This window comes from Narcine bancroftii, chromosome 1 (assembly GCF_036971445.1).
Source record: "Narcine bancroftii isolate sNarBan1 chromosome 1, sNarBan1.hap1, whole genome shotgun sequence".
NCBI classification, from domain to species: domain Eukaryota; kingdom Metazoa; phylum Chordata; class Chondrichthyes; order Torpediniformes; family Narcinidae; genus Narcine; species Narcine bancroftii.
In genome coordinates, this window is record NC_091469.1 from 323,133,680 (window position 1) to 323,160,223 (window position 26,544).

General features: G+C 44.1%; 1 long non-coding RNA gene across 1 annotated transcript in view; it reads left to right on the forward strand.

The window, feature by feature from the left end:
- Nucleotides 1–2,889: 2,889 nt before the first annotated feature.
- The window catches only part of LOC138751992 (uncharacterized), a 53,504-nt gene continuing 29,849 nt past the window's right edge, over nucleotides 2,890–26,544 (forward strand). Inside the window, exon 1 of the long non-coding RNA XR_011350306.1 lies at nucleotides 2,890–2,932. This is a non-coding gene — a long non-coding RNA (uncharacterized lncRNA). The remainder of the gene's footprint in view (nucleotides 2,933–26,544) is intronic.

The window sequence follows — 26,544 nt, forward strand, 5'->3', positions numbered from 1 at the left end:
TGTTTCTAAAAGTAAACAAATAAAATTGTAATGTGATTGATGGTACTCAGAAACTTGTGTGGAGCACAAACGTGCTTTTATTAGCTTACAATTAACAGTCGGTATCTACAATGGTCTTCAGGTAAATTGGAGGTAAGACAGGAGAACAGGGTTTATATTGGGACCTATGGGGGCGGAGCCAAGAGGAGGAGCCGGTCGTCTCATCTACCATAGACTGAGAATTCCAGTTTACTGCACCTTGATGCCTTCCACCAGCTATTCTCCACCTGTTTTTTTGTGTATGGCCCCCTGAGGACATTGCTCATACTTTATGAACCCCCCGCCCCCCCACTTCCCTTTGAAGCAATCAAGTCAAGGGCAGCACGGTTGATGTAGCAGTTAGTGCCATGCCTTTACACCGGGGTTCAAATCCCGCGCCGACTGCAAGGAGTTTGTACGTTCTCCCTGTGTCTGCGTGGGTTTTCCCCTGGGCTCTGGTTTCCTCCCGCCGTTCTTCCATACTTCTCTGTTAGCAACTAAATAAAAACAAATTGTGATTTCAGTCCGTGCCCCTCCCCCTTAAATGTAATCTGGCTCTCAGGGGTGGGGTGCTGTATGACCCCCCCACTGAGAATGGCTGTCTTAGCAAATTTATTTTTTAAAATTTTGAGCACAAGTACAAAATTTATGGAATAAAATAATGCTAGACCATTTCTCCTCTAGGTGGAGTCAACAGCCTACCTTTCAAGAAGCATGGCTTCCAAAGAAGGGTTTCCTGAATGAGAATTCTTAGAATGGTCAGCAATATTGCTGCACAAAAGGAGAAGAGGCCCACTCAAAACTGTTGTTCCAAACTAAATTAGGTAAAATCAGATGGTTCCAGCAAGTTGACCCAAAGCTATGATCCTATTCCCCTCTGCCACTTCTTTGCCGGGACTTGTTCTGCTCCCTTTCTATCCTCAAATGTGTGGTTTATTCAAGGTAACTGGTTAAAAACAACATTAAAAATTAATTGATAAAATGGTCTAAAAATTGTGTTCTGGCATGCCTTGAGGTAAACATCGGTGAATATGTTTTTCTGCAGGAAAGCATGAATAAGGAAATAATGCTTTTGACAAATATGGAAAAAAAGTTTGAAAAAAATATTTGTAAATAGCAGAACCGAGAAGAGAATCTTTTCCATATATAATGCTACATATTTAGTGGTGCCACCAAATGATTATGAAGTAAATTGGTGCATGACCATTTCTGCTTGGGTGGAACACATGCCACATCACCTCCACAATTTGGAACTGCTTCATCTGTTGTCTATGTCAGTCATTTGACCCATGATCAAGGCTAGTGCCTTCCCAGTTTTGTCATCCATCATCATGTTTGCTTTGTAACTTCTGACTGCTTTGTCAACTTGACCTTTGTTTCCTTTTTGCACTCTCCACTCAATGTTTAATATATTCAGGGGGCCTTTTTTGTAAACTCTGCTTTTCCAATTTTCAGGTCATCTTCCTTCTCTGATGGTCATTTCATACATTTCATAATGTGATTGACTTCAGACTGCTATGTAGGTTCCAAAAGTGTCTGCTGTCTATGTGTTCACTGTTACGTTTCCATTTTATGTAGGGAATATTGATAAAATAGATGCCAAAAGGCATCAATTTCTAATTCATAAGAGTGAAAAAAATTCTGATATTTCATTGTTCATTAGTTACCAGTAATTGAGACTCATACAATTGCCATGATATTCACTTCATAATGTGCCTAATAAAGTAATACAAGATTCAAGATTATTTTTATTTTCATGTAATAAAACAGATGTAATATTACACAAAATTGTATTTAGTCTGCCATAAGGCAGACAAAGATTTGCCAACAGCAGAAATCGGCCGTGCCCTTAGAGTATGAGAGAAAGAGAAGCAAAAGAGACTCCCTTCAGTGTCTTGAGAGTCCGTGGATTTGCCTCTAGTTCCCCCGTGGTCTTCTGCAGCCCAAAACATCAGCAATGAAATCCAAACTCCTGGCATGATCAGGAAGCCTTCAGGGCCCAAGGCCCCACAGGAACCACTTCCCTTCTCACACCTTGGTTCCGAAAGCTGGTACCCCTTCAGCCAGACTCCAGCAGTCCACAGCCTGATGCAACCTCTGACTGCAAGCCGCCAACCGCCTGCGTGGGGTCCTTGCCTCAAGTTGCCCAATAGCCCACCGCCTCTTGTGTTCTTCAGCCGCAGAGCCCCCTCCCTCACTGGTCCGCCGCAGTGGTCATCATCCTTAACTTCACCTCTTCTGCTTCTCCTTCTCAACAGGGGTGTTCTCCTCATTACTGGTGCCCTGCACCAGTCCTCTACTTACAAGAGTCTGTAACCGTCGAGGCCACTGTCAGAAAAGGCATAGCCATCTTGGGCCCAGACCCTATGATCTCAAGATTTTAAATACAACACTGTCAACTCCTTTAACTGGCAGTTTAAAAGCTGTATGGAGTCGTCAGTAGTAGGACTGGTGGTAGAACCCTGTAGAGGAGGGCTGTGTCTCCCCACTCTCCCTGAGTCTACATCAGCAGAAACTCCAGCAGCGCTGCCAGTGGGAAAGCAATGCTGATTATAGTTCCATGTAATAAACCAATTCATATCACCCAAGATCACTTAATTTTAACATCTATTGTTCTGATGAGTTCCCTCTTTTTCCAGGAACATGCAAAGATTGGGAATAAACTTCTGTTTTACAAGGTCTTCATAACTGGAATAATGATAATAATGATTTACTTTTTCAGACATAAAAGTGACTCCAATGGGCTGAAATCACTTGATACAGTTTTAGTAACAAATGAGACAACATTGGTAGAAAACTTTATGTGTACCATAGTAAAGTAATTTAGAATTTAAAATAATTTCTCCAGAGCATAAACTGAAACGCAGAGCTACAAATAGAGCTACAAATTGGAAAGACAACAGTACCAACCTGGGTAAGATGCTAGAATTACAACAAGACACTTCATTTCTCATTGGAACTGTTACCTGTGGATTGTGGAGGGACACGTGGCCTTCCTGGCTGATTGGAATATGTGTATTGTGGGTGGTCACGTGTCCTCCCTGTCTTAAACTTATGCGGAAGTCACATCACCTGTCAATCAAGGTTGGACTCTGGCCACCCATTAGTACACACATTGCTGTTGGCTTGTTTAAATTATTGGCTAGGCACATTATTGGCTAGGCACCCAGATTCGAACTGTTATATAGCATCAACACATAGCACATTCTTTCTCTGCCTTGTGGTCTAAGCCCCAACTGTGAACATTGCTGGAAGTGTCGTGGTTAAGGTGTACACTACACTGAAGCTGAGCCGTAGAACAGTGATAGATCAGTGCTTGCAGAGAGCTGCACCCCCATTGGTACAGGGAGCTGGGTGTGTGTGTGTGTGTGTGTGTGTGTGTGTGTGTGTGTGTGTGTGTGTGTGTGTGTGTGTGTGTGTGTGTGTGTGTGTGTGTGAAAGACCCTGTCTGTAGAGTGTGTACACGTGTGTGAGTGTGTAGTGTATAGAAAGCCACTGGTATCAGAGTCCAATCTGGGTCCGATGTGAATGTCTATATAGCTGTTTAGTAACATAGTAATTGAGTATCTTTTGACATTCTCTCCTGTGTGTTCATTAAAGTTACCTGTGATTGTAACACTTGTGTCCAGACTTGTCTCCCTGTGAACCCACTGAATCTGATACTCTTTCAAACACAACAGGAACTTAAAACAAAAATGTACTGTGCTTGTTTTTGTGTTGCTAAACTCAAAGATAATCCACAAATTATAGTTACTTACAATAATACTGTGAGAAAATACTGTAATTTATAGTTACATACTTGTTCATATAAATATTTTGCAGAGCTATAGTTATTTGTAATTCTATAGTAGTTCCAGATGAGATATATTTGCAGTTCTTCAGCAGGTCATAATTATCATTGTTGTTCACTTGCAGGTTCACTGCTACAGACAAGTAGTTGTACTGTTAGCTGCGGTCACTTGTATGATTACTGTTTACAATAATGAATTAGTTATTTATAATTCTGACCATTAACACAGTTTTTCATTGTTTTTTAGTTGTGTTGCATCCAAATTCAAAAGGGCCTGATAAATATTTCACAGGTATCATAAAATAGCCGAGTTTCTACACTTGATAATCACTGGTAATTATACTTTTAAGCCTGCATAATCAAAGAAATTTTTTTATTATTGTAGATATACAGTACGGTAACAGGCCCTTCTGGCTCTCAACTCCACACTGTTATGTCTCTTGAGTTACTTGGGAGACCTCTTAAATAACTTAGAGATGCAAGATTTCAGTAACAGAAAAGACTTTACTTACTGATGCCTTCCACCATCTCAGGAAACTGTTCACACACACTCTTATACATATACAGAGGTGCACTACAGTTACTAGAGTGAGAAGGGTGTATTCTTACGTGGTTACAAAATAGTTCATATTATCCCGACTATATAACACACATTGCCTAAATACATCCATGTGTCCAATTTACCTACTAACCCTGCATGTCTTTGGAACATGGGAGGAAACCACAGCACCTGGAGGAAACCCACATGGTCAAGAGGAGAATGTACACTCTTAACAGACAGCACTGGATTTGAGCAGAGGTCACTAGTGCTGTAATAGTGTTGCACTAACCGCTTTACTGCTCTGAATAGAAACAGTGAATGGAAAACATGCCAAGATTAAATAAAAAGAAAAACTAGCTCATAAATAGGATCTTTCTCAGCAACAGTAGACCAACAACAGCTTTAAATCCAATGAATTTCTGTTGAAATTCATCCACACTTTCTAATGGTTGAAAAGAGAGATCCAATTCACATGTAGACACCCTTCTGCCATTTTAATTTAAACTTAATTTAGAGATACAGCACAGTAACAGGCCCTTGTAGCCCACGAGCTGGTGTCACCCAAATCCACTCATGTGACCAATTAGCCTTTAACCCCATATATTGTTGGAATATGAAGGAAACTGAAGCACCAGACAGACACACGGATAATGTACAAACTCTTTACAGATGGCGCCAATTTGAACCGCTGCACTAATCATGTCACCGACAAATAACAAGGTTTCTCAGGGAATATTTAAAGGTTGCATGCCAGGGCAAACAAGTGGTCAGTGGTCATGGTAGGATAGAACAATTATATTGGAAATGAAATATTTTAAAAATAACTTACATGATTCAAACTTGCAGAAAAATCCAATTTTTGTGAACAAGTCTTTCTTCAGCATGTCTTTGTTTGAAGATGCTGAGGGAATTCACACCCCACATTCCTCTGCCTGAATTCTTAGCATAACCCATTCCAAACCTCACATTTATTGGTCAATGACAACACCAGTGCTGGTCAAGAAGCTCCAAACCCTGGGATTCTGCAACCCTCTCTGCAACTGGATCCTTGACTTCTTCATTGAAACAACACAGACAGTATGAATTGGAAGCAATGTCTCCTCACTGACTATCGACACAGGCACACCTCAAGGATGTGTGCTTAGCCCACTGCTCTACTCACTCTACACCCTACACTCTACACCTATGATTGTGTGGCCAATGCTATCCACAAATTTGTCAATGACACCAAGGTTGTCGACAGAATCACAAACGGCAATGAGGAAGCGTACAGGAGGGAGGTAGATCAGCTCATTGAGTGTTGTTGCACCAACAACCTTGTACTCAATGTTAGCAACACCAAGGAGATGATGATAGACTTCAGGAGGAAATCAGGAGAAGACAAACCAGTCCTTATCGAATGCTCAGTAGTGGAGAGGATCAAGTACTTCAAATTCGAGGGTGTAAACATCTCCTAGGATCTGTCCTGGAGCCTCTATGTTGATGCAATCACAAAGAAGGCTCACCAACTGCTATACTTTGTGAGGTGTATGAGGAGATTCGATACGTCACCGAAGACTCTCGAAAACTTAGACAGGTGTACCATGTAGCATATTCTGACTGGTTGCATCACTGACTTGTACAAAGGTGCCAATGCTCAGGATGAAAAAAAACTCCAGAGGGTTGTTTACTTGGCCTGTGACATTATGGGCACCAGACTTCACTTCCATCGAGGACATCTACAAGAGGAAGTGTCTTAAGAATGCAGCTTCTATCCTCAAGGACCCCCACCACCCAGGCCATGCCCCCTTCACTCTGTTACCATCGGGGGAAAAGGGTACAGGAGCCTAAAGACGAGCATTCAGCGGCACAAGGACAGCTTCTTCCCCGCTGCCATCAGATTCCTGAATAATCATGAACCAAAGATGCTGCCTGACTTTGACTTTTTATGCACTAATTTTATATTTTTTGGCATCGAGATTTATATGAATATTTGCACCGTGATGCTACTGCAAAACAACAAATTTTGTGACTTGTTCATAACAAATGATTCTGATTCTGGCATCCTGTTTGCAAATTACAAAATTTTCTCCTATGTAAAACCACTGAAAGTCATTTGTGCCTTTCCTGGTGCATGATTTGCAATATTATCCTTGTCCCAACACTCTTCCTGCCTCAAACACAATGCCACCACATTTTCAAAGGTCAAATAATTGAAGTCTCATAAACAGATTGATCGGGATGAAAACATTCGCAGTCTAATTTCATGGAGTCTGAGCTGTAAGAGTGCTGAAAGGTAAACTAACAAATGCTGTTTGGCAAGTGAAGGAGACATTAATAATTTACAGGACCTGTAGGTGTGAACCACTGATCCCCTGAATGATATGGCTTTTAGACTGAGCCTAGGGCAGCAAGCAAGAGAGGGAAAATCTATTTAGTTTCACTCCTTAGCAATCTATAGCAATTCTGGCAGATTGTTGCTCGACCATCTACAGAACAGCTCTTAGAGTTTCACCAAAAGCACAATTTCTTTGAAATCAATGCCAAGCAATGGGTTTCTTCAACAAAAGACCCTAATTACCTGAATCCATATCTAAACATTCTATAGCTGACCACAAATCAGATATTTAACTGAACTAATCACATCACAGGGGTCTCCCTTCTTTTAATCAACAATAACTACAGGGGGATATATATATAAAACAAACACACACTGTGGTGATACGACCACCAGCCTACTGCATGGGGCGATTTCTGTACCTGCAGGAAGACCACCTGTCAATCAACTGACCCAAATATAGACCTGAACCGGTCCCTCCTGAGCCAGTCACGTGGGAGCCACCGAAGCATTGACTGGTGTTCAGACGTTTGCCTGAATAAAGCCTGTTGTATAGTCTTTTGAGTTTTGTGCTTACTCGCTAAGGGTGTACTGTGTATCTGTGTGTGTTCTATGGTCTGGAGATACACAGCTTCATCAATACATATTTGTACAATTAGATGACAATAAACTTAAACAATAGGTATTACAGTTTGATGAGCAGGCCATAGGCTGTAAATTTTACAGTAAATGATTCACCAAAGGATTTCTACCATCTTTAAGTTAGTTGACTGGAAGAAGCAGAGCATCGGAGAGGTTAAGGAAGCTCAGATGATCGTCACCCTGCCTTAAGGATTCATTCCCCATTAATGGATATTTACTGGGAATCACCAGGAGATAATGAATCCTTTGGCATAAACACCTTACCAAGAGTCCCCTCGTTCTGTATGAGGAACTGGATGAGGTTTGCAAGATCAGCCCTAGCCACTTCAGGGTAGTGGAACGGTGGACAAGGAGACCAGGTTTCAGGAAGTTCCAGAGATCTTTGACTCAGGGAAAGAAGAATGCCAACAGGACTGTGTTGCCTCAAGATCACAGCAGCATGTTACACCTGTAAATAGCACAGAAAACAGGCCCTTCTACCATGTGCCTGTAGTGCGCATCGAAAGAGCCAAAGACTTGTTGCTCCAAACCAAGGCTTTTATTAACTAAAAGACTGGAGCATATCACAAGTAGGTCGACCAGTCCAGAATGACCTGGTCTGCCTAGGAGCAATCCTTTAAGACCTGCCAGTAGGTGTGGCTACACTCTCAGCCAATTACAGTCATCCTAAACGACCATCTGTACATATGTCTTCTTTGGCTTGGCTTCGTGGACGAAGATTTATGGAGGGGTAATGTCCACGTCAGCTGCAGGCTCGTTTGTGGCTGACAAGTCCAATGCAGGACAGGCAGACAGGGTTGCAGTGGTTGCAAGGGAAAATTGGTTTGTTGGGGTTGGGTGTTGGGTTTTTCCTCCTTTGTCTTTTGTCAGTGAGGTGGGCTCTGCGGTCTTCTTCAAAAGAGGTTGCTGCCCGCCAAACGGTGAGGTGCCAAGATGCACGGTTTGAGGCGATATCAGCCCACTGGCGGTGGTCAATGTGGCAGGCACCAAGAGATTTCTTTAGGCAGTCCTTGTACCTCTTCTTTGGTGCACCTCTGACACGATGGCCAGTGGAGAGCTCGCCATATAACACGATCTTGGGAAGGCAATGGTCCTCCATTCTGGAGATGTGACCTACCCAGAGCAGTTGGATCTTCAACAGCGTGGATTCGATGCTGTCGGCCTATGCCATCTCGAGTACTTTGATGTTAGGGATGAAGTCGCTCCAATGAATGTTGAGGATGGAGTGGAGACAACGCTGGTGGAAGCGTTCTAGGAGCCGTAGGTGATGCCGGTAGAGGACCCATGATTCGGAGCCGAAAAGGAGTGTGGGTATGACAACGGCTCTGTATACGCTTATCTTTGTGAGGTTTTTCAGTTGGTTGTTTTTCCAGACTCTTTTGTGTAGTCTTCCAAAGGCGCTATTTGCCTTGGCGAGTCTGTTGTCTATCTCATTGTCGATCCTTGCATCTGATGAAATGGTGCAGCCGAGATAGGTAAACTGGTTGACCATTTTGAGTTTTGTGTGCCCGATGGAGATGTGGGGGGGGCTGGTCATCATGGTGGGGAGCTGGCTGATGGTGGACCTCAGTTTTCTTCAGGCTGACTTCCAGGCCAAACATTTTGGCAGTTTCCGCAAAACAGGACGTCAAGCGCTGAAGTGCTGGCTCTGAATGGGCAACTAAAGTGGCATCGTCTGCGAAGAGTAGTTCACGGACAATTTGCTCTTGTGTCTTGGTGTGAGCTTGCAGGCGCCTCAGATTGAAGAGACTGCCATCCGTGCGGTACCGGATGTAAACTGCATCTTCATTGTTGAGGCTCTAAAGACTGTGTATGGCCCCTCACCCCAAGTCCAAAGCCCGCTGCGCAGCTCAGACGGCAAAGTCCTCCTCAGCGACAAGATCTCCATCCTCAACCGATGGTCAGAACACTTCCAATCTCTTTTCAGTGCCAACCGCTCAGTCCAAGATTCCGCCCTGCTCCAGCTCCCTCAACAGCCCCTAAGGCTAGAGCTGGATGAGGTCCTCACCGGGAAGAGACATATAAGGCAATTGAACAACTGAAAAGTGGCAAAGCAGCAGGTATGGATGGAATCCCCCCAGAGGTCTGGAAGGCTGGCAGCAAAACTCTGCATGCCAAACTGCATGAGTTTTTCAAGCTTTGTTGGGACCAAGGAAAACTGCCTCAGGACCTTCGTGATGCCATCATCATCACCCTGTACAAAAACAAAAGCGAGAAATCAGACTGCTCAAACTACAGGGGAATCACGCTGCTCTCCATTGCAGGCAAAATCTTCGCTAGGATTCTCCTAAATAGAATAATACCTAGTGTCGCCGAGAATGTTCTCCCAGAATCACAGTGCGGCTTTCGCGCAAACAGAGGAACTACTGATATGGTCTTTGCCCTCAGACAGCTCCAAGAAAAGTGCAGAGAACAAAACAAAGGACTCTACATCACCTTTCTTGACCTCACCAAAGCCTTCGACACCGTGAGCAGGAAAGGGCTTTGGCAAATACTAGAGCGCCTCGGATGCCCCCCAAAGTTCCTCAACGTGGTTATCCAACTGCACGAAAACCAACAAGGTCAGGTCAGATACAGCAATGAGCTCTCTGAACCCTTCTCCATTGACAATGGCGTGAAGCAAGGCTGCGTTCTCGCACCAACCCTCTTTTCAATCTTCTTCAGCATGATGCTGAACCAAGCCATGAAAGATATACACATATACATATGTACATATATACATTAATGATAGAATCTGTACTATCACAGTTGGTGAATCATTTTTCTACCTTGACCCACTGACTTGCATCTAGTCCATAACCCTCCATAGCCGTCCCATCCATGTACCTGTCAACATTTTTTTTAAATGTTAAAATTAAGCCCGCATTCACCACTTCAGCGGGCAGCACATTTCACACTCCCACCACTCTCTGTGTGAAGAAGTTCCCTTTCATATTCCCTCTAATCCTTTCCCCTTTCACCCATAGCCCACAACCTCTGGTTTGTATCTCATTTACTCTCAATGGATCCAAGTTGCATTTACTCTGATTCTACCCCACATAATTTTGTACACCTCCATCAAATCTCTCCTCATTATTCTACCCTCCAGGGAATAAAGTCCTAACCCATTTAATCTTTCCCTGTAACTCCATTCCTGAAGTCCTGGCATCATCTTAGTAAATATTCTCTGCACTCTTTCTATCTTATTGATATCTATCCTGTAATTAGGTGACCAAAACTGCACACAATACTCCAAATTTTGCCTCACTAATGTCTTATACAACTTTACCATAACATCCCAACTCCTTCACTCCATGACCCACCTGGAGTACAACGCCTCATATGCCAGGCTGCTGTTCATTGACTTCAGCTCGGCATTTAATACAGTCATTGGCTAGAGGGTGGTGGAGAAGCTGTCCTGGCTGGGACTCAACACCCCTCTCTGCAATTGGATCCTGGACTTCCAAACAGAAAGAGCACAGTCTGTCCGGGGCAACAGCAAATATCGAGCACTTTGACGCTGAGCACTGGCACATCACACAGCTCAGCCCACTCCTGTTCATGCTGCAAACCCCCGGATGCATCACCAGCTCCAGCTCCACCAGTGTCACCAAGTTTGTAGATGACGCAACAGGAGTTGGCTACATCAACCAGAATGATCAGTCACGCTACAGAGAAGAGGTGGAAAATCTGGTGGAATAGTGAGAGAGTAAAGACCTGAGTCCCAACGTGGACAAGATGAAGGAGATGACCATGGGCTTCAGGAGGACGCCTCATCGATGTTGCTGATGAGGCCAACTACTGTGCATTCTGAAGAAGGACAATATCTCATTCCCTAATGAAAAAGAAGATCGAGGAAGAGAAGATCAAGGCAGAGAAGTATGGTACATAGAGCAATTTACAGTGTACACATGCACTTGGAGCACTTCACTGAAGCTTCAAAATGTTCAGGGAAAAAATGACCTATTGTATGAATAAAATGCTTTCCTACATCTACTACAATAAGGAGGAATACAAAATCATAAAGGACATGAATAGGGAAAATGGTTATAGTCTTTTTCACAGGCTATGGAGCAGGGGTGGCAGCCTTTTAATTTTTAATATAGACATGCACCACAGTAACAGGCTTTTGGCCTACAAGTAGGTACCAGGGGTGGATGTTAATTGGGCGGCACGGACTCGTGGTCCAAAATGGCCTGTTTCGCTGCTGCATATGTGACAGATTATGTGGTGTTTGAATTATATATAGATATGTTTTTGGGTGATAAATTGGGGCAGCTTTTTTTAGTGTAGGTCGCATACAAACACTTCAAAACAGATATCATTTAAAATACTGGAGCTCTGCTAATGCTAGACATATTGGCTCAACAGCTTTTGCAAGAGCTTTGGAGAGTACCAAAGAGACTTCACTAATGGATTATTTTACAAAAAGGCAACAGATGAAAGAACTCCTCTGATCTAAAGACTGTGGAGTGGAGGTTGCTGTTCTAAGAGGATCATGTGGTTTTGCAAGCAGATAAAGTAAAACAGGCTTTCTCTCTGTTTTCCTATGTATATTTGTGAAAAAAAATAACATATATTTGTTAAAAGGGCATTCTGAAAGCTACACGGATAGGAAAGGTTTAGAGAGATACAGGGCAAAATAGGCAAATGAGACTCGCTTAGCTGGACAACTTGGCTGGCATGGACAAATTGGACTGTGGGGCCTGCTGTAAAACTCTATGCCTCTAAATGCCTGCCATCCAGAGCTCCATAGGAGAAAAGGCAGTGGAGGCAAGGAACAGAGTAGGCGAGAGGAACGGAATAGATGAGGAGTCAAGGTGGGAGTCTCAGCAAGTAGCGGCGGGGAGTCCAAGCCTGGTGAGGTCTGGTTGAAGCAGCAGTAGGGGCAGCGCAGAGCCAGGATTGACAAGGCCCAGTTGGAGCAACAGAGAAGGGAGTATCAATTAATTATAAATAATCAGGATAATTAAGTATATTAAGATAAGTAATTAATGAAGGTCTTATATAACAAGTTACAATTATCTCTTGAGATTTTTGATTGCTTTCAGTTAGTCAGGGAGGAATTTTCCAAGTTTTTCCTATATTGGCTAAAGGTTTTTCTTAATTTTTCGCCTCCCCAGGATATACACTACCAATATAACTAGGATGAAAGCATTGTGATATAAAAACATAAATAGATAAATATATAAATAGCTGGAAAGGGGTAGGGAGATTTCTTTAATTTTTTTTTAAGTTAATATAATGTTTTAAGGAGTGAAAGAAGGTTAGTGAGATTAAGAGGGTAAAAGAGAAGGTGACAGGTGAGTAAGAATGAGATTTAAAAAAAGAGAGAGAGGATGGGATTTTAAAAGATTTAGGGTAGGAAGTTGATTGAGTTAGGAAGAAAAGTTTAGTTACAGAGTCACGTTGTGAGAGAGTTGAGTTAGAGAAGAATTTAAGATTTTCCACTAATTAAAAAAGAAAAGAAATAGGATTAGAGTGAGCTGTTAGTGTTTGGGGAGTTACTGAAGTAGATAGAGTTGAGTGAGAGTGAGAAAAACAGCTAAAGTTAAGAGGGGCTAGTGGAATAATTAGTTAGGCAGTAAGAGAGTAGATTTAGGGAATGAGAGCAAATGGAAGCCAAGGCGAGGAAATACTCCTCTTGTATGATGTGGGAGATTGGGAAACTTGCAGTGACCCCACAGACTTCATAAGCTCCCGAATGCTCCTAAGCCCATCCAGCTTCAGCTCCTAAATGAATGGGCTGCGGAATCGGAGCTGGAGCTGGATGGGCTTAGGAGCATTCGGGAGCCCAAGAAGGTAATAAAAATAGGGATAATATCATACATAAGATTCGGGAGGAGGGTTGTTGGATTACACTTAGGAGGAAAGGTAATAGATGGGAAGAGGAGGATTCTACGGTGGGTGTCCCCCTGAAGAACAAGTATACCACTTTTGCTACTGTTGATGGGGTCGATATACCAGGGATTAGTTGTAGTGATCAGGTCTCTGGCACGGAGTCTGGTCCTATGACTAAAAAGGGAAGGGATAAGAGGAGGTATGGGATTGTGATAGGGGATTCTACAGTTAGGGCTACAGATAGAAGGTTCTGTGGAAGAGATCAGATATCTTGTGTGGTTTGTTGCCTCCTTGGTGCAAGGGTACGGGATATTACAGATCAAGCCCATGGTATACTGAGGGGGGAGGGAGAACAGCCAGATGTCATAGTCCATGTGGGGATCAATAATGTGGGGAGGAAGGTCATGCAGGATGAGTTTAGGGAGCTAAGAGCTAGGTTAAAGGACAGGACCTCCAAGATAGCAATCTTAGGTTTGCTACCAGTTCCACGTGTAGGTGAGGTAAGAAATAGAATGATAATGCCGTTAAACATGTGGCTGAAAACACGGTGCAGGAGGGAGGGCTTTAGATTTGTAGATAATTGGGCAGCATTCCAGGGAAGGTGAGAACTGTTCTGGCAGGATGGTTTACATCTTAACTGGAAAGGGACAAATATTCTTGCAGGTAGGTTTGCTCTGGTGGGTTTAAACTAGATGTGAAGGGGGAGGGGAACCAGATTGAAAGAATAGATGTAGGGGAGAAGGATGAAATTGAAGACAGAGAAGTTGTGTGCATCATTAGTCATCAACAGAGAGCAAGAGAAGGACATTTTCTTCAATGTATTTACTTCAATGCTAGGAGCATTGCGAGAAAAATAGATGAGCTTAGAGTATGGATAGATACTTGGAATTATGAAACATGGCTGCAGGAGGGGTGTGATTGGCAACTAAGCATACCAGGATTTCATTGCTTCAGTGTGATAGAATAGGGGGAACAAGAGGGGGAGAGATTGGATTGCTTGATGAGAAAGTATTACAGCGGTTGTCTGGAAGGATAGGGCTCATCTAAAGAAGCATTATGGGTGGAATTGAGGAGTGGGAAAGAAATGGTAGCACTTAAGGAGGTGTATTATAGACCACCTAATGTGAAGAGGGAAACTGAAGGAACAAATTTATAAGGAAATAGCAGATATTTATAGTAAGCACTGGGATTGTGATTGTGGAAAATTTTAACTTCCCACACATTGACTGGGATGCCTATACTGTAAATGGGCTGGATGGTTTGGAGTTTGTAAAATGTGTGGAGGATAGTTTTCTACATCGATATGTAGAGGTACCAACCAGAGAAGGGGCTGTATTGGATCTGCTATTAGGAAGTGAGGTGTGTGTCGGGGAGCACTTTGGATCCAGTGATCACAATACTATTGGTTTCAAAATAATTATGGAGAAAGATAGGTCTGGATCCAGGGTTGAGATTTTTGATTGGTGAAAGGCTAATTTTGAGGAGTTGAGAAGGGATTTGGAAGGTGTGGACTGGGATAATTTTTTTTAATGGGAAGGATGTAGAAGGAAAATGGAGGGCATTCAAACGTGAAATTTTAAGGGTACAGAGACAGTATGTTCCTGTTAGGATGAAAGGAAAGGTTAAAAGTTTTAGGGAGCCTTGGTTTTCAAGGGTTATTAAAAATATGGTTCAGAAAAAGAGAGAGGTGTACAAAAAGTTTAGATAGCATGAAGTAAATGAGGTGTTAGAGGAATATAAAGAATCAAGAAGGAAATTAGAAAGGCTGAGATATGAGGTTGCTTTGTCAAGTAAGGCGAAAATAAATCCGAAGGGTTTCTACAGATATATTAGGAGCAAAAGGATAGTGAGGGATAAAATTGGTCCCCTGTGTGGAGCCAAAGGAGATGGGGGAGATTTGGAACAGGGTTTTTTTCAGTATTTACTAAGGAGAAGGATATTGATCTGTGGAAAATAAGTAGGGAAATTATGGAAATGATGATGATTAAAGGAGAGGAAGTTCTGGCCCTTTAAGGAAAACAAAGATGGATGAGTCTCCAGGTCCTGACAAGATATTCCCTGTGGCCTTGAGGGAGGTTAGTGTAGAAATAGTAGGGGCTTAGATGGAAATATTTGAAATGTCTTTAGTAACGAGAATGGTGCCGGAGGATTGGAGGGTAGCTCATTTAGTTCCATTGTTTAAAAAAGGTTCTAGAAGTAAAACTAATAATTACAGGCCTGTAAGTTTGACATCAGTGGTAGGTAAGTTAATGGAAAGTGTTTTGTCCTCATTTGTACCATCGGAGGTTTTAATAAACACTCAGAGAAGCTTGTAAGTTTACAGCACAAACTTTACTCACATCTCAGCCTGCCGGTCATGTATGAATATCCTGTTGCACTGAGCATGCTCACCACTCAGTGTGATGTGGCTCTTACAATGTGTCTCACTGAGCATGCTCGCCACTCAAGTGTGATGTGGCTCTTGCAGTCTTGCAGTCCTCCTGCTCCAGCATAAAATAGTCCCAAGTTTCCACTGTATATAACAGAAAGTATTCTTAGAGATGGTATATATAAACATTTGGATAGGCAGGGTTTGATTAGGAACAGTCAGCATGGATTTGTGAGGGGAAGATCATGTTTGACAAACCTTATTGAATTTTTTGATTAGGTTACTAGGAAAGTTGATGAGGGTAAAACAGTGGATGCTATATATATGGACTTAAGTAAGGCCTTTGATAAGTTTCTTCAGGGATGGTTAGTTAGTTAGGTTCAATCATTAGGTATTAACAATGAAGTAGTAAAATGAATTCAACAATAGTTGAATGGGAGATGCTAGACAGTAGTGGTAGATAACTGTTTGTCAAATTGGAAGCCGTGACTAGTGTTGTGCCTCAGGATTCAGTACTGGGTCCATTACTGTTTGTCATATATATTACTGATCTGGATGATAGGGTGGTAAATTGGATTAGTAAGTATACAGATGATACTAAGATAGGCGGAGCTGTGGATAGTGAAGAAGGGTTTCAAAGCTTGCAGAGGGATTTCGGCCAGTTAGAAAAGTGGGCTGAAAGATGGCACATGGTGTTTAATGCAGATAAGTGTGAGATATTACATTTTGGTAGGGCTAATCAAAATAGGACAAACATAGTGAATGGTAGGGCATTGAAGAGTGCAGTGGAACAGTGGGATCTAGGAATAATGGTACATAGTCCCCTGAAGGTGAGTCACAGGAGGATAGGGTGGTGAAGAAATCTTATGGTATGTTGGCCTTTATAAATCAGAGTATAGGAGCAGGGATGTTGTGTTAAAATTGTACAAGTCATTGGTGAGGGCAAATTTGGAGTACTGTGTACAGTTTTGATCACCAAGGTGTAGGAAATATATCAACAATTTGGAGAGAGTGCAGAGAAGATTTACTAGAATGTTGCCGGGGTTACACAGTCTTAGTTATAGGGAAAGGTTAAATGTTAGGTCTTTATTCTTTGGAGCATAGAAGGTTGAAAGGGGATTTGATTGAAGTACTTAAAATTATTAAGGGTATAGATAGAGTTGACATGGAGAGACTTTTTCCTTTAAGAAAGGGGAGATACAAATGAGAGGACACGAGTTGAGAGTTAGGGGGCAAAGGTTTAGAGGAAACATGAGGGGGACTTCTTTACTCAGAGAGTGGTGGGTGTGTGGAATGAGCTTCCAGATGAGTGGCGGAGGCAGGCTTGATATTAGCATTTAAGGAGAAGTTGGATATGTATATGGAGGGGAAAGGAATGGAGGGTTATGGGTTGAGTGTAGGTCAATGGGGTTATGTGGGGCAAAGTGTTCGGCATGGACTAGAAGGGCCAAGTTAGCCTGTTTCTATGCTGTAATTGTTATATGATAATATGCTTATTTATAACGAGATGGTCAACTACTTCACAAATCTTTGAATGGCATCTTAAGGTGGGTGACAAAAGATATTTCATCTACCATGCCTCTTGGCACCCTTGGCATTTCACCAGGCTGACCAGAAATGCATTCTGTGACCAAGGCTCTGCACAGCCTTGTGAAGCTTCCATGCTTCAATTGAGTGCAATGAAGCTCGGTCACCAGGAATGTCATTCAGCAGGCAATTAGAATTCTCATGCTGGTGGTGGGATTAGATCGCTTAATCAGTCTGAAAGAACCCTATTGTTCTTGAAGATAGTACTAAGATGCATGAAGATCTGCTAAATGCTCCACAACCTGAGAACCACGAGAGACAAGTTGATACTATCAGTAATTGTGTCAGACACCAAACTAAAAGAGTATTTAAGGTTGAGAAAAGTGAAGAAAAGTAGCAGGAAGCTTTCAGATCAATGTCCCACAGCTGCAAAGAACATTTACCATCATCTAATTGAACAGTGTTTTGAAAGATCTCCATGATTTAGGAACCATCAAGTAATCCATCATGTGCACTCAATTTTTTTTAACCCCTTTTTGAAAAAAATGTTAGATAAAAAAGTCAAGCTATCATTATTGATATCAAATACAAACTTGAAAAATATAAGACAAATATTGGCTGGTACACCATTGGTCCTCTCTAGATGCTGAAGCTGGTATAAGGTTGAGTGGCAAAACATGAAGTATATCTGGGATTTCAGCTTAGTGGGAAACACTTTAGACTTTAGGGTGGCATGGTTGGCATAGCGGTTAGTGCAATGAATTTACAGCACCAGTGATCGGAACTGGGGCTCAAATCCCACGCTGCCTGTAAGGAGTTTGTACATTCTTCCTGTGTCTGTGGTGGTTTACCACGGAGGCTCTGGTTTCCTCCCGCCATTCGAAAGGTACCAGGAATTAGAGGCTAATCGGGGGGTGAATTGCTGTATGGCTATTTAAAAAAAAATGAAATCATGGCCAGTCCTCGGACAGAACACGAAGTCAAATTATGCAAACACCAGGTCCAATAAGCAACAAGGCCACAACGCATGGAAGATCATACTAAAAGCTGGAAAGTTCTTCAAACAGAACTGCTGGCCGACTGTCAACATAATCTTATCCAGTAATCTTCCATAGTATAGATTAGAAAAGTGAAATTTATCCAAGAAGACCAAGTGATAAAGGTCAGGAAATGGAAGATGAGCATTGTTGGGTAGATTGGGTAGATGCCGGTACTTACTGATGTTTAGAAGAATGAAAGATGGTTTTGAAACAATACTCTATCAGGACTTTAGAAAGTGGATGCTACCAGAATGTTTCCAATGAATGTCAAACTAGGATAAAGACCCATTTAAAACAGAGATAGAGAACATATTGTCTTTCTCTCTGAGAATTGTGAACTTTTAGAATTCTCCACCCCAGAAACATGAATGCGGAGTCATCCAGAATATTGAAGGCTGAGATTAATGTATTTTTATAACTTTAGGGGAATCAAGGATTATGTAAATCTGGCAGGGAAATGGGGTAGAAGCTAATGATCAGATCAACGATCTTATTGATTTGGGAAGAGGCTCAAAAGCTCCATATTGCTTTGAATTTGAATCATTAACCAGAGGAAAGCTGGAATAATCAATGAACCTGTTTAAAAAAATATTTTATTTAATGTTTTCAACCATGTAATTATACAATTTATATAAACAATGCTTAAACAAACTTAAGATGCAGTAATTACATGGTGTTTAAGCCCCTCCCCATCCCCCTCTCCTACTATATTAACTGAGAAAATACAAAAGGAAAACCAAAAATAGAAAAAGCAAAGTGTTATTCTAGATTGCACAGAGGGTTGGATTGCACATTGGAATCTTACAGCATTTATATGTATATGACTTTTAGGGAAGAAGATGAATACAGAACTTAGAGAGCTGGAAATACATTTTTTTACATAATTATTCCATTCCTATACAGGCTCCAAATCTGCGCAAAAAAATGAATATTTGTTTCTTAAATTGTAAGTAATTTTTTTCTAAGGGAATCCAAATGCCATCTTTCCATACCTAAATACACATTCGATTTCCAAGTCCCTGCGATATACTTTCTTTGCCACCGCTAAAGCCATTTTAACAAATTTAATTTGATAAATTAATAAATTTAGTTTAGGTATAGTTCCTTCAATTTTCCACAACAAAAAATAAATCTGGATTTTGTGGAAAAACAATACAAGTAATTTGTCCCAAAAAACCTCCCCAGATCCTCCCCAAAAATTCTAACCTTAGAGCATTACCAAGTAGAGAGCTAAAATAAAGTGCCTATTTCAACACCACATCTGATAGATCTGATTTAATTTTATGCCGTTTTTGAGGTGTTAAATATAATTGAGGTAAATAATTATATTGAATTAAGGTATATCTAACATTTATAATATTGGTCATACAGTTATGGGAAAGTTCTGCCCATCTTTTCTCACCTATCGCAATATTCAAATCAACCTTCCATTTCTGTCATGAGTTATGAGCTCCCTTTTTAATGGAGCCTGCTAGCTGTAAGTGGTACATTACAGAAGTAAATTTCTTAGTATAACCTTTCCTGATAAGAGCCTCCACTCATTACAAGCATAATTGAACCTAACTTTTCTCAGCTGTAAATAGCAGAAAAGTGTAATTTGCAAAATTCCATACTTCTTTCTTAAGTGTTGAAATGACATCAGCTGATCTTGCTCAAAACAATCCTCCACAATTTTAATTCCATTATGAAACCAAACATTCATAAGTTGAATGTCTTTAATAAAAGGTATACGATTATTTTGAAACAAAGGTGGTTTGGGTGAAATACTCCCTTTTGATCCAATTTCATTATTCAACTTGTTCAAAATATCAATTGAATGTTTAAGCAAGGTTGCGTCCCTCGCACCAGTTATTAATTTTGAATCCTATTTATAAATAAATTCTTCGGCTAGGTTTTCTCCAATTTTATCCAAGCCGGTTTTCTCAATCCCTCAAACAGGGAAGTAAGAAATCTCAATAGAGTCATCTGGTAATAATATTTGAAATCGGGAAGTTGCAAACCTCCCAGTTCATATTTCCATGTTATGGACTCAGTGTTCAACAGAAATAAGGGCAAACTAGAGAAAAGTCAAATGGAAGCAGTTGAATAAAAAAACAAGCAGTTGAGCACAGACAGTATGAAAATACAAGGACATTTTTAACTGTCCTTAGCAGGCTAACCGTAAATGTTCCAGACACTGTTGACTCATGGACCATTCAGCAATGCCATTCAACATATTGTTTTGAGCGAGGCTTCACTTTGAATGTCAGTTTTGGATCAAGATTAATGGATGAAACAAAATAAAAGCACTCACATTTCTTTAACATGAGCATCCTGAGTAGCACCCTGAGAGGCTGAGCTTTTATATAGATTACTGATGTCCATCATACTATGCAAATCTGATGAGCAGAGCAGCATGGAGCATGGAGATTGCTATCTTTTGATATACAGTATACACATGTAGTAGTTGAAACCATGGAAAAGTCAACCCACCCCCTTATTTTTGGCCCCGGCTGCCCACCCTCTGGAGCTCCCGACTCCTTAACCACAGACTCTTGCCTAAGCCCTGGCTACCCACCCATCGGAGCTCCCGTCATCCCAAACGTGGATTTACCACACATTCCCGGCCACCCATCCAAGCTCCTGACACCCTAAATGCAGACTTACCATCTGGTCCAGGCCACCCACCCATCCAAGCTCCCGACACCTCTAACAATGCAGGCCAAAAGTAGTATGCGTCTAATAGTCAACCCTTTAAATTTTACCCTATAATTTTGCCCACAAAGATTTCTCGAATGTAATTTCAAAGAGACTCTCATGTACAAGTTGACTTCATGGATAGGGGCTGTGGCACATTATTAGGGTACAACAAAGGGAGATTAATATTTTAACAGACCGAATATTGTTGGAACAAATTCTTATTAATATCTTGAAATAAAAAGATAACGCTCATCTATCTCAGAAAAACAGTCAGTATTAGCACTTTGAAATCAGAAAATTCTAACTTCACACAAATTAATATTTTATATCTAGACATACAGCACGGTAACAGGTTATTTCAACCCACAACTCCATGCTGCCCAATTACACCCAATTAACCTACAATCCCCGGTACATCTCGAATGGTGGGAGAAAACCGGAGCCCCTGGGAAAAACCCATGCAGACACAAGGAGAGCGTACAAACTCCTTACAGATGGCGCGGGATTCGGACCCTGGTCCTGATCGCTGGCACTGTAACAGCACGTTGGGCTAATAGAAGGAGCATTCATTTCCTGACATGTTCATCAACGTATTTTATATTTTTTTTGTAACAGATCTATCTCGTCTCCTTAGTGGGACTTTAACCTCCAAGTCAAAGAAAATTAAATGAGTTATATCCCACTCCAGAGCAGTGCACATAATCTATCTCGTCTTTCAGTTTTGATGGATTGCTGCAAGATCTCATTTTCCATACACACACACAAAAAGTGTTTCTCCTGGGCAAAGGCTGCAGATTGCTGCCCTGTAGTTGAATTGCATTATGCACTTGATTTCTTAAATTGTCAGCACTGCCTTTTGTGAGAAAGGACAGGCAGTGGAAGGATAAGTGTAGTCAGTTGGAGGGATTGAAATGTGTTTCTCTCAATGCAAGAAGTATTAGGAATAAGGGAGATAAACTAAAGAGCATGGATCAGTACGTGCAAGGACAGGATTGGCTGATCCAGGTACCAAGCTCTAGATCTTTTAAAAGGGAGAGGAAGGAAGGTAAATGAGGGAGAGAAGTAGCATTCCTTTGGCTTGGCTTCGCGGACAAAGATTTATGGAGGGGTAATGTTTGGAAGGCTGGCGGCAAAACTCTGCATGCCAAACTGCATGAGTTTTTCAAGCTCTGCTGGGACCAAGGAAAGCTCCCTCAGGACCTTCATGATGCCATCATCATCACCCTGTACAAAAACAAAGGCAAGAAATCAGACTGCTCAAAATACAGGGGAATCACGCTGCTCTCCATTGCAGGCAAAATCTTCGCTAGGATTCTCCTAAATAGAATAATACCTAGTGTCGCCGAAAATGTTCTCCCAGAATCACAGTGCGGCTTTCGCGCAAACAGAGGAACTACTGACATGGTCTTTGCCCTCAGACAGCTCCAAGAGTAGCATTACTAACCAGGAATAGTATCACAGCTGGAGAAAGGGAGGACATTGTGGAGGGATTGACCACTGAGCCAGTGTGGGTGGAAGTCAGAAGCAGGAAGGGAGTGAAAACTCTATTGGGAGTTGTCAACACGCCACCAAATAGCCGTTGCGGGACTGAGGAGCAGTTAAGTACGCAGGTTTTGGAATGGTGCAAAGATGACAGGATTGGTATTGTTGGAGTTGTAGCGGCAGCTACATTGCTACTGAAAGAACACACAACCAGATGGGTTGAGCTCAGTGAGCAGAAAACTGGTTTATTGCTGGCTGCTGGGCTGGACTTATACTCCCAGCCTGGACCTGGCTGAGAACCGTGCTGGGGGGTGCCGACGTCACTCGGGCATCACGTGGTCCCCCAGTGCATGCTTCTGAGCCCGGTGCTGATAAGAAAGGGAAACCTCCGACAGCACCATTTTGGCCGGCTGCCCCGCCGCGTAGATTACAAGCGGAGCCGGTTCGCCTACCTAGTGGCATTCCGCCATATAGCCCCCCCCCCACCAGAACCGGCATCCATGTTCTTTTTAGCTGGGTGGCCTCGCTTCTAGGGTTGGGCCACAATCACTGGTTCGGTGGGATCGAGGTGAGCTGGCTTCAGCCTGTCCACAGTAAACAGATCCAGCCCGCCACCGATGTCCAGCATAAACGTAGACCCTGAACGCTGGATAACCCTGTATGGGCCCCTTGTAAGGTCTCTGCAGAGGTGTCGCGGGCAGGCCCCGCCAAATAAAAGCGTACTCTGTGGAGTGCAGCTCGCTGGGGACGTAAGATGGCCGTGTGCCGTGTTTGGGTGGCTGTGGGGGTGTGAAGAAGTCCAAGTGGGCCCGGAGGTGGGGAAGTAACTCATTCAGCGACCGCTGGGGGTAGTGAGGTGCGTTGATGAACTCACCGGACAGAGCCAGCAGTGCGCCGTAGACCAGCTCAGCTGATGACGCCTGCAGATCCTCCTTGGGCGTGGAGCGGATGCCTAGAAGCACCCAAGGCAGTTCGTCCACCCAGTCAGGACCAGTGAGTCAGGCCATAAGTGCCGACGTAAGGTGGTGGTGCAGACACTCGACTAGCCCATTAGCCTGCCATGGTGCAGTGTAGCTCTATCCCCAACCTGTTGGCGAGCTGTGCCCAGAGCGCAGAGGTGATCACCCGATCACTGGTGAGGTGATTTGGAATGCCGAACCAGACAACCCAACCATGCAACAGCACTCGGGAGCAGGAGTCTGTGGAGGCGTCCGGCATCGGGATCGCCTCAGGCCAACGAGTGGTGCGGACTACCATTTGAACAGGTAATGGTTGCCCCAGGAAACTGGTAAGGGCCCGACTATGCCCACATGAATGTGGCTGAACCGTTCCCGGACATGCTCGAACTCTTGCACGGGTGCCCTGGTTTGCCTGTGCACTTTGGACATCTGAGAATGGGTGCATGTTCTGGCCCAGCCTGCGATCTGCATCTGCAGTCCATGCCAGACAAACCGCTCTCCCACCATACGGACCATGGACTTGATGGAGGGGTGCGAAAGGTCGTGGATGTGATGGAAGATTTTCCTGCGCCACTGCTGGGGAACCACTGGCCGTGGGGTGCCCATGGAGACATCACACAGGATGGTTGGTGCCTTTGCTGCTAGGAGTCGGGAGGTCTCAGAACCGCAGGTCCGTGATGGCAGTCCTGAAGGCTCGCGTCTCCTCGTCGGACTTCTGGTTCCAGGCAAGCTGGTCCAAGTCGATGCCAGGTGTCAGCGTGCAGATGGCTGGTCATGAGAGTGCATCGGCAACCACGTTGTCCTTCCCCGCCTTGTGTCGAATGTCGGTGGTAAACTCCGACACGAAGGAGAGGTGATGCTGTTGGCAGGCCAACCAGGGATCCTTTGCCATCAGTGAGGATTTTGTGCTTGGCTGTGATGAGGGCGAATTGCGGCTGCATGATGCGCGTGGCTCCTGGGATGAATCGGTAATAGAAGTTGACCATACCTGTAAACTCCTGCATCCCCTTGAGGTTGTCCAGGCATAGGAACTCCTTGATAGTGGCGACCTTCGTAGCGGCGGGAGTGGCTCCTTTGACATGATGGTATGGCCCAGGTACTTCATGGACTCTCCCGAACTGGCACTTGGCTGGATTGATGGTGAGGCCAAAGTCGGCCAGCCAGGAGAAGAGGGTGCGCAGGTGGGCCTTGTGTTGCGCCCGATCCCTGCTGGCAATGAGGATGTCATCCAAATAAATGAAGATGAAATCCAGGTCCCTGCCCACTGAGTCCATGAGCCACTGGAAGGTCTGAGTGGCGTTCTTTAGCCCGAACGGCAAGTGAAGGAATTCGAACAGGCCAAAGGGGGTGATGATGGCTCTCTTGGTTATGTCCTCAGGGTGCACCGGGATTTGGTGATATCCGCGCAACAGATCAACCTTCGAGAAATCCCTCGCACAATGCAGTTTGGCCATAAAGTCTTGGATGTGAGGGATGGGGTAATGGTCAGGAACTGTCGCCTCGTTGAGCTGTCGATAGTCTCCGCAGGGGCGGCAGGCACCAGAGGCTTTCGGGACCAGGTGGAACAGCGAGGCCCACGGGCTGTCAGAGTGCCGAATGATTCCCCAGCTCCAGCAGATGCATAAACTCTTCCTTCGCCACCTAGAGCTTGTCAGGCGTGAACCGGTGGACCCTGGGTGGGGATGTGGTGGAACACCCCATGGCGCGGTGATGCAGCGGAGAACTGTGGCCTGACGAGAGTTGGGAACTCGTCCAGGATTCGGTGGAACTCGTCTCTGGGCATGCTGATCGTGGCCATCTGCGACTTCTCTGTGCGTGAGGCATTGAGGTGAATGGCATGGAAAGTCCAGGCATCTACCAGGTGCCTACCTCGAATGTCCACCAGGAGGCTGTGAGTGAGGAGGAAGTCAGCACCCAGGATGGCGTTTGGAAGGGATGAGACGATGAACCTCCACGAGAACGTTTGCCAGCCAATCTGGAAGTAGACTGTCTTGTTCCCATACGTCCAGATCTCTGTTGCATTGGCCACACGGAGGGGAGGTTCTCGAGGTCAGTTCCTGGACTCAATGGCTGTGCCCGGGATGACGCTGATCTGGGCCCCAGTGTTTATGAGGAAGCGCCAGCCACTGACTGAGTTGCGCAGGTAGAGGAGCTGTGTCCTTGGCCAACCGCCATAGCCGTTAACAGCGGCTGGCCTGCTCGTTTCTCTGGAATGAGCAGGGCTGATGACACTTCCGAGCTTTGGCTCCCCAGCGCTGGTGGTAGAAGCAGAGGCCCGGAGTGGATGTCATGCCTCTGGTTATGCTCTTGGTGGCCCCTACAGGGGCCGGGTGTACTTCTGCAGTGCTAGGGGCAGGCTTGGCATCGTCATGCCCGTGCCTTGTGACCTGCTTGACTGCCAAGCCTCCGGGAATCACTCGAGCCATAGCACTTGGGCCTTCTGAGCAACCTTCCTCAGGTCAGTAAAGCTCTCTTGGGCCAGTAATGGCCGGATGTTGTCAGGCAGATGGTCGAAGAAAATTACCTCAAAGAGTGGGCAGTTGGTGTGATCACCCATGAGGATGAGCATCTCATCCATCAGCTCCACCGGGGGCCTGTCCCCCAAGGCGTCAAGGTGCAGCATCTGAGCGGCACACTGACGCCTGGATACTCCGAGGGATCCGGTGACCACTCGCTTGATGGTCCCATATTTGTTTTCGGTGGGCGGGTGCTAAACAAGGTGCAGCACATGTTTGGCAGTGGCCTGGTCCAGGGCGGCGACCACATGGTGGAATTTGGTCGTGTCGGACGAAATCTGGCAGAGGTGAAACTGGAGCTCCATGTGGCCAAACCTGGTCTCTGGCTCCTGAACGCAGAAGTCAGGCAGCTTGATGGCTATAGCACTGATCCCAGGTTCGCTCATGTTGGGTTCAAAGACGTTTCAACCACTTGGGGTCACCAATTGTAGCAGCAGCTACACTGCTACTGAAAGAACATGCAACCAGACAGGTTGAGCTCAGTGAGCAGAACACTGGTTTATTGCTGGATGCTGGGCTGGACTTATACTCTCAGCCCGGACCTGGCTGAGAACCACGCTGTGGGGTGCTGACGTCACTCGGGTGTCATGTGGTCCCCCAGCGCAGGCTTCAGGGCCCGGTGTTGAGAAGAAGGGGAAACCCTGACGGCGACATTTTGGCTGGCTGCCCCGTTGCGTGGATTACAAGCGGGGCCGGTTCGCCTGCTGAGTGGCATGCCGCCACAGAGTCATCAATTTGTATAATATTTCCTGGCAGAATTTGTCAGGTGTTTCCAAAAAGGATCCAGAAACAGTATGTGGACAAGCCAGCTGGAGGAGAGGCCACACTGGATCTAGTGCATCTGA